We start from the raw sequence: 8,883 nt of genomic DNA on the forward strand, positions 1-8,883 counted from the left end.
CTCTACTTCTATTCAATGTGAAAATTATGAATCAGACACCTTATCGATAGCAACAGCTCATGGTCCTCCTGGAATCAGAAGTTTTTTTGACTCATTGGAGGAAGGTAGTCAGAGAAATGCTGATGAATGTCTTGTCTTGCTCGAGCTGTGTATGCAACTGGTTCCCCTCTGATGCTCACAGGCAATGTGTATTGGAAGAGATTTCTGAATGTTCTTCACCCAGCATACACCCCTCCAACCAGACATGATTTATCTACTAATTTGCTGGATGCAGAGTTCAACAGAGTTCAAGTGAAGGTCAAGCAAATCATAGAGAAAGCAGACTGTATTGCAATCATCTCTGATAGGTGGTCGAATGTTCGTGGGCAAGGAATAATTAACTACATCATCTCCACCCCTCAACCAGTATTCTACAAGAGCACAGACACAAGGGACAACAGACACACCGGTCTCTATATTGCAGATGAGCTGAAGGCAGTCATCAATGACCTTGGACAACAGAAGGTATTTGCACTGGTGACGAACAATGCTGCGAAAACATGAAGGCTGCCTGGTCTAAAGTGGAGGAGTCCTACCCTCACATCACACCCATTGGCTGTGCTGCACATGCATTGAATCTGCTCCTCAAGGACATCATGGCACTGAAAACAATGGATACACTCTACAAGAGAGCCAAGGAAATGGTTAGGTATGTGAAGGGTCATCAAGTTATAGCAGCAATCTACCTCACCAAGCAAAGTGAGAAGAATAAGAGCACCACATTGAAGCTGCACCAGGAACACCTTTTGGGGTGGTGTTGTCATGTCATCATGTTTGACAGTCTACTGGAGGGGAAGGAGTCTCTCCAAGAAATGGCCATATCACAGTCTGCCGATATGGACAGCCCCATCAAGAGGATCCTCCTGGATTATGTATTTTGGGAGAGAGTGGTAAGCAGCCTGAAACTCCTGAAACCTATAGCAGTAGCCATTGCACAGATTGAGGGAGACAATGCCATCCTGTCTGATGTTCAGACTCTGCTTGCAGATGTAAGAGTAGAAATCCGTACTGCCCTGCCCACTTTACTGTTGCTCCAAGCAGAGGAAACTGCAGTTCTGAAATATATCAAAAAAGCATGAAAACTTCTGCCTGAAGCCCATACACGCCGCAGCGTACATGTTGGACCCCAAGTATGCTGGCAAGAGCATCCTGTCTGGTGCAAAGATCAACAAGGACTAAGGTTTCATCACTACCGTGTCTCACCACCTTGCCCTGGATGAGGGCAAGGTTCTTGGCAGTCTGGCGAAGTACACTTCCAAGCAAGGGCTTTGGGATGGAAATGCAATATGGCAGTCATGCCAACATATCTCATCAGCCACCTGGTGGAAGGGACTTTGTGGATCTGAGGCTATTTCCCCTGTTGCCTCCATCCTCCTCCAAATCCCACCAACATCAGCCGCCTCAGAGCGCAACTGGTCCTTGTTTGGGAACACACACACCAAAGCATGCAACAGGCTGACCAATACAAGGGTTGAAAAATTGGTGGCCATCCGGGGAAATCTGAGTCTTTTTGAGCCTGACAACGAGCCATCCTCAACAAGGTTGGAAAGTGAAAGTGAAGATGAGGCCTCAGAGTCTGATGTTCAAGAGGTGGACATTGAGGAGGTCCAGGGAGAAGACATGGAAGCCTGAGAGGAAGACAACCAAAGCTTTAGTTTCTAGACTATCATTTTACAGCTGTATGATGAAAATGTTTTTGAGAGATGCGATGGATCATTGGGGATCATTCAATATTCCCTTTCTTTTGTTGTTCAGTGAAATCATCCCATGTGAAGAGTAAACTCATTTAATTAAAGTTAAATTCTAAACAAATGTTTTTATTTTTTATTCTATTGCAAGGATTTAATCATTTGCAATTATGTCTACTTATTTACTTTTTACTTAAGGTAAAAAAAAAAATCTCCATATGATACGGTAAACATATCCAATGCAAAAATCTAAATTTAAATGGTATTAATATTAATTCGCATATATTTCTGTTAATTCCCATACATTCCAGTTAATTCCCATATATTTCCATTAATTCCCACAGAACGTTTCCACCTCTGAATATTCCCCAAAATGTGCACCCCTAACTGTATGACAGCCATAGACCGTTTCAGCAACATGAAAGAGGATGGCATTGGCGTTTCTCTACAAGTAGGGTGAGTCAGCATGTTTTTTCTACTTGCACACACACACAGACACAGACACACACACACACACACACAGACACACAGACACACAGACAACCACATCATATTTAGCTTATGTTGATTGGACTAAATAGTTGTTGATATATTTTAGTTGCCACTGTATTAGACTAAGCATTGGTGATTAGATGATGTTGAAATGGTGCTGGAATAGTGGAGGCAGATCCTGTTTTCTTTGTGACTTGTGGTAACTCTCTGGTGTTCTAAATCAATAATTGTTTAGTAGTTCCAAAATGTCAGAAACATTAACTTGCTTGACCATGCTGTAGGTCGTGTAACTGGTTGTTACATGATGTTTTGTGGACTTCACCAGAGAGATGTTGCTCTCCGGTTTTGTGATGAAACTAAGGTGTGCTTTAATTTATTCTGCCACTGTGTCTTCTTATTGTCTCGGCCTTAGGACTATATATCACGGTCACAAGGCATATGAACAAACAGGTTATAGCGCAAACAACGCAATTATCACAACACATAGATTGTAAAATTGTAAAATGTTAATAATTGCTGGTGAAGTCTCCACAGCAATTATTAACAAACAGTTACATGACCTACAGCATGTTCAAGCAAGTTAATGTTTTCTTCAGTTTACTAAACAACTACTGATTTAGAACCACAGGGTTACCGCAAGTCAGCACAAAGACTGCCTCCGCTATTCCAGCACCATTTAAAACTTCAACGTTTAAACATCAACAAGGCTATAATACAGTGAAAACAAACTTAAAAAACTTCCCAAAAACAATTTAGTCCAATCAATGTTGCCAAACATCATGTGGCTGTCGGTAGCCTAGTGGTTAGAGTGATAGGCTAGTAACCAGAAGGTTCCTGGATCAAATCCCTGAGTTGACAAGGTAAAAATCTGTCCTTCTGAGCAAGGCAGTTAACCCACTGTTCCCTGGGTGCTGTGGATGTTGATTAAAGCAGCCCCACGCACATCTCTGATTCAGTAGAGGTTGGCTTCAATGCAGCAGAATACATTCAGTTGAACAACTGACTAGGTATCTCAATGGTGTTGATGTATTTAACTATTCAATAGCAACAAAAAAAAATGGACCAATTTATGAACTTTTGTTAGTCCCCATGAAGTCAAATGCTATTTCTAAGGGTGTTAGAATGACGTTAAGGGTTAGAGTCAGACGTTAAGTTTAGGGTTAAGGATACATTTTCGGGTTAAGGTTAGGATTAGGGTGAGGCTAAGAGTACGGGTTAGGGGTTAGGGAAAATTGGATTTTAAATGGGACTGAATTGTATGTCCCCTCAAGGTTAGCTGTACAAGACTGTGTGTGTGTGTGTGTGTGTGTGTGTGTGTGTGTGTGTGTGTGTGTGTGTGTGTGTGTGTGTGTGTGTGTGTGTGTGTGTGTGTGTGTGTGTGTGTGTGTGTGTGTGTGTAAGTAAAAAAAAAAAAATGGGACTCACCCTACTTGGAGTCGCCAATGCCATCCTCCTCTTTTTCATGTTGGCAAAACGGTCTATGAGTCTGTCATACAGTACGCTTTTAGTTTTTGTTGTCCTAGGCTACCTAGCTAAAATCCTACCTAGCCTGACTTACTCACATGGGCAACAATGAACCAGCTATGTTAGCTAGCTAGTTACAGCTAAGCTACATATTTAACTTCAACCGTCTCAGGCCAAAGGCACAATATATTCATTTATGGTTAGATCAGAATCACCATCATAATCATTTGTCTGTAAAGAGAATGAAGTCAAAACCACCAGTCTAAATCTCCATTCATGTCTTATGAAAGGACCGATTTAGCAAGCTAGCTAACGTAGGCAATCAATACAAGCAGACCAGAAACAGACACCTTTTTCCAGACAATTAGGTTTTGTGTTGAATATGATTTGATTGGCGGCAACTCTTTTGGGCCAGACAGCATCAGATACATGGGCTACACATACTGAGACAGGGGGGCGCTGTTTCCCTCGCTCGGATGATTTCTCCAGTGAGATTCAACCACTTGCGAATTGAAGGGAAATTATGAAAACAGGGAGATTAAAGAAATTATTTTATTATAAAAAAATAAAAAATACATGCAACTGTACCTACTATAAAATATGATGGCCGATCTTTGATGTTATGGGGCTATTTTGCTACCAAGTACCTGGACATTTTTAGCCAAAAACCTGGTTGCCTCTGCCAGGAGGCTGAAACTTGGCCACAAGTAGATCTTTCAGAGAGACAATGACCACAAGCCCACACACAAATCTACAAAGAACTCCATTGAAAACATATTGGTTCGAATTGAAAAAAGCAATCCATAAGCCCAGACCGAAGGATATCAAAGATCTGGGAAGATTCTGTATGGAGGAATGGTCATAAGATCCCTCCTAATGTGTTCTCCAATCTCATAAAACATTTTAGAAAAAGGTTAAGTGTTGTTATCCTTACAAAGGGAGGATTAGTATAATATATAATGTAATAATATGTAATATAATGTTGCATACAATATAGCTCAGTATTTCAATGATTTATTTTTGTATTTTTTTTGCTCATCTTTAGGAAGGGTGTGACCGTGTATCAATTTCATCCTCATGCCTTGTCTGCAAAACATGTTTTTGAGTGACAATAATTAACACAAGGAGCAGTAAATCTCTTTTCATTTTACACAAGAGCATTGTGGGAACACACCAGTATTTAGTGGTAATTAGCCTCGTTCAATTCTGCTATCCTACTGATGTTCATTCTAATTCAAAATCATTGTTAATAAAAAGAAGAATTGCTATGTTATTAACGTATGCCAATAATATTGTTGAGCCAGGAAAAGTAGCCTGGAGCCATGCGCTTGACTGCCTCCAATTCCACTAGCTCTAGAAAATGCCATTTGAAACAAGCTTCAGGACATTGTTTCACGACCGGCAGTTAGATTTTTCTCCAACTTTCCCCCCCTAGTATGCGGAATCGTTCTCGGTCTGCGTCTCGCTGCAGCTGTGACTTCTCAATGGAGATCATTGTAGCGACAACACGTAGTTGGAGCTAGGGAGCTGAGCAGCACAGTTATTGCAATCACGTTGAACGCGCCACTCACTGTCTGTGGCAGTGGCATCGTCCGGACGGTGTGAGAGAGAGGAAGACATCAAACGACAGTAGTGGTAAGGGGAGGTTTATAAGATGTTACAGCGCGGCTTTCTCAACACTTCGACTGTGGCAATGCCTTTACAATGTGTTGGATTCTTTTTTGGAGCATTGGCTATGTGATTGCGGGTTCCTTTTGAGTGCGTTCCAGAGAGGAAAAGGTATGCACCGCTATTCACTTTATATGTTAATTAACTATCCAAAGGTGCGATTTTAAATTCTAGTGAATTTCTTGAACACAAATGTTCTGTATGCACTAAAAATGTGTTTCTGCAAAACTCTGACTGCATATGTATATCTTCTCAGCAGAAATCGCCCTCCAATAAATCTGGAAGAATAAAAACAAATTGGAATCTTTTCAAATCCGAAAATATCTGTTTTGCCGAGTCTATTTCTCCATAAGGTGTGTAAACTGACAGTGATGTTTGTTGCATGGGATTTATAATTGCATATGATAGTGAGGCCTCTAATGATTATAAAAAAGCATCGTTGATTCATGAATCAGCATTGTGTATAATATAAAGCTGTATAATTACGGATACGGTTTAAACTGCGGCTGATGTCAATTTTGTATCGGCTAAAACTTTGATGTATATTAACCGAGTTACTATTTTACATTACTTTTTGGACGAGTGGGAACTATCATTAATACTTCAACTGAAAACGTATCTAGGCTATCTTTATCAGTACACTTTTGAGTGACACTTTGGGTTTCATAATAAATGTAGGCAGACATACGTCAGATAATGCGGAAGGTTAACTCTTGCCGATATGAAATTACACAGTATCTCTCGGTATCGAACGTCTCTGCATCGTTCATCAGTCGAGTCAATGATAGTGCGGTCTGAACAACGGAACTGGCCTTCCAGGCACAGCGTGTAGGGTCTCTTTTGACCACTGCGTGGCGTGAATGGTAGTAGCCAATAGTTTAGTAGGCAATGCAAACGTATTTTTCACGATTTCAGTTCATCTCATAAAAATAGATCAATAATAGCACGTTTTTGGGGCTCATTCAGTAGTGTTTACCTGATTTAAGTAGAATCCTGTTAAAATAATATTGTTATAAGTATAATTTATATTCCTAAAACATCAGTTGAAAATTATACTGTTGCTGCTTCCTGTTGTCATAGATTTTTGATTTACAGTTTAGTGTCAAAGAACTGGTTTTAATGTATGAATTCATAATCAATATGCTGAAATAGGTCGTGATATTTTGATTATTTGTTTTCAGATTACTTGTATTTTGCTAAATTAGTACCTAGATTATAAACTGCACAGCACCAACATTTGCCAAGCCTCCTATTAATTAGCTTGTTCTACTGTAGTCAGTAGCATGTGCAAACTAATCACTCACATCGATATTGTATTAAAATCAATGAAACTGGGACAATAACAGCAGCCAGATGTACCATTTGCTCTCTTCTAAAAGACAAAAATTCCACAGACATTCTTATCCGGGGCGATTTACACTCGCAATCAGGGTTAAGTGCATATTAAGTGCCTTGCTCAAGGGCATATTGGCATATTTGTTAACTAGTCATGTCGGGGATACAAACCAGCAACCTTTTGGTTACTGGCCCAACGCTCAGAACAGCTAGGCTACAAACCACAAAAAACTTTGGTAAACTACAAATACCTGTCGATTAGATGATAGATGGCCAATACAAAATAGGAAACACAAAACTTTTTTTGCCTGGATAATTTCAAAGAATCATCACCTCACAGGTAGTTCTACATAGTGACATAGGTTGCCCTTTTTCATAGCTGACTGTCAAATCTGTGTATTTGTTTGTGACCAGCAACTTTTATGCAGAGAAAGCTCTGAATTATTTGTGCTGTTCGAGTTTGAAAATGACAACTGCTTTCTTCCATAGGGTGGCGTACAATTGGCCCAGCGTCTTCCGGGTTAGGCCGGTGTAAGCCGTCATCGTAAATAAGAATTTGTTCTTGCCTAGTTAAATAAAGGTTCACATTTATGAATAATAATTTAAAAAATAAACGAACATGCTGACCAAACCGGCTCCGTGCGTGTGCGTCCGAGTGCGTGCCATCGTGCTCAAGTTGATTTTATCTACAGCCCACCAGACACATTCCTGACACACAGGTTAAAATACCAAAAGCAACTGTGAACCAACTATATTCATTTGGGGACAGGTTGAAACACACATGAAACATTCATGGACATTTAGCTAGCTTGCTGTTGCTAGCTAATTTGTCCTGGGAGATAAATATCGGGTTGTTATTTTACCTGAAATGAATATGGTGAATATGGAATATTCTTTTTTACTGGATCTTTGTAGAATGTTGACCCATTTTCGAGTCACACAAAATCCTGTGTTCTCTACTTACGACAATTCATCCACAAATGACAGGGGAAATCTAGTTAATGTTCTTTGATTAAAATCTCGCCCCGTAAATGTTTCTTCTTTGAAGATATTATATGGCGGTTGGAAACCTACTTTAGGATGCATTTCCGCCACCAACTGGACTGGAGGAACGTGGTCATCTTTCTAACACCCAAGTGGGTGATAATAATAATATGTAATATAATGTACATTTATTTTTCAACGGCTCACTCAACGCTGCCGGTTTGGTCAGCATGTTAGTCCTACGATGGACAGGGGCGTATGATAAAACCAACGGTACTAAAACCAAAGATATTTGTCAGTTTAAAGCGAAAGGATGTGTAATTCCACTCAATTGTGTGTGGTGACATTGCAAGCTTATTTAATAAGGTAGTAAGACTAACTGTTTTACATTAGTGAAATTAGCGCAATATAAAATAATTTTTTTGCTAAATAATTCTACATTTCAGTTTAAGATAATATGATAATAATCTGTTTCTCACTCATTTAACCATTTGGAGAGTTTAAAAAACACAATTCAGTCGGGCGGTCTAGACTAGAACCTCCATACTGTCCATTGTTGAAAGTTCAACGTCCCTTGTTGTAGCAACATGTGAGCTGTAGGCCTATACCCTAAGATTTAAGTCAACATGTGAGCTGTAGGCCTATACCCTACGATTTAAGTCAACATGTGAGCTGTAGGCCTATACCCTACGATTTAAGTCATCTGATTGAAAAAAGAATTGGGGGGGGGGGGGGGTGCAAAGTCAGCATTTTATGTTTTGAAGAACATATATTAAATTGGCAGTATATTATGTAGGCCTATGCCCACAAATTGAGATGTCTAAGAAGTTGACTCAAAGTATATCTTTCTTTAACAATTTAAGACAATATTTTTTTGAAAATATATTAGGCTCCAATGTATCTTAAAGGTGTTTCTTTCCAAACAGATTGTTGTTGTTTTATTTCTTTGCTAACGTTGGCCTATAAGGTTGTGTATTGACGCTACTATACCTGTTTATTATTCGGGCTGAGCTTGAACAACAAGACATGATTGAGGATGATGGTGTAGACCTTGTTTTTGCCCGGCGGTAGGGACATGATAAGCGATCACGGCGGAGGCACTGCTTCACATGTTGATTATGTCCCTATACCGCCCTAATGTCCTAGTAGAGATGCTAATACGGTGTGTGTGTGTGTGTGTGTGTGTGTGTGTGTGTGTGTGTGTGTGTGTGTG

General features: G+C 39.8%; 1 protein-coding gene across 2 annotated transcripts in view; it reads left to right on the forward strand.

The window, feature by feature from the left end:
- The first annotated feature begins 5,073 nt into the window (after positions 1-5,073).
- LOC139559782 (cadherin-7-like) overlaps positions 5,074-8,883 on the forward strand; it is a 162,140-nt gene continuing 158,330 nt past the window's right edge. The window contains exon 1 of one of the 2 annotated variants that reach the window (XM_071376134.1): positions 5,074-5,462. The gene's annotated coding sequence lies outside the window, so the exon portion shown is untranslated. The remainder of the gene's footprint in view (positions 5,463-8,883) is intronic. The other variant, XM_071376135.1, reaches the window with a different exon arrangement.

This window comes from Salvelinus alpinus, chromosome 30 (assembly GCF_045679555.1).
Source record: "Salvelinus alpinus chromosome 30, SLU_Salpinus.1, whole genome shotgun sequence".
Taxonomy (NCBI): Eukaryota; Metazoa; Chordata; class Actinopteri; order Salmoniformes; family Salmonidae; genus Salvelinus; species Salvelinus alpinus.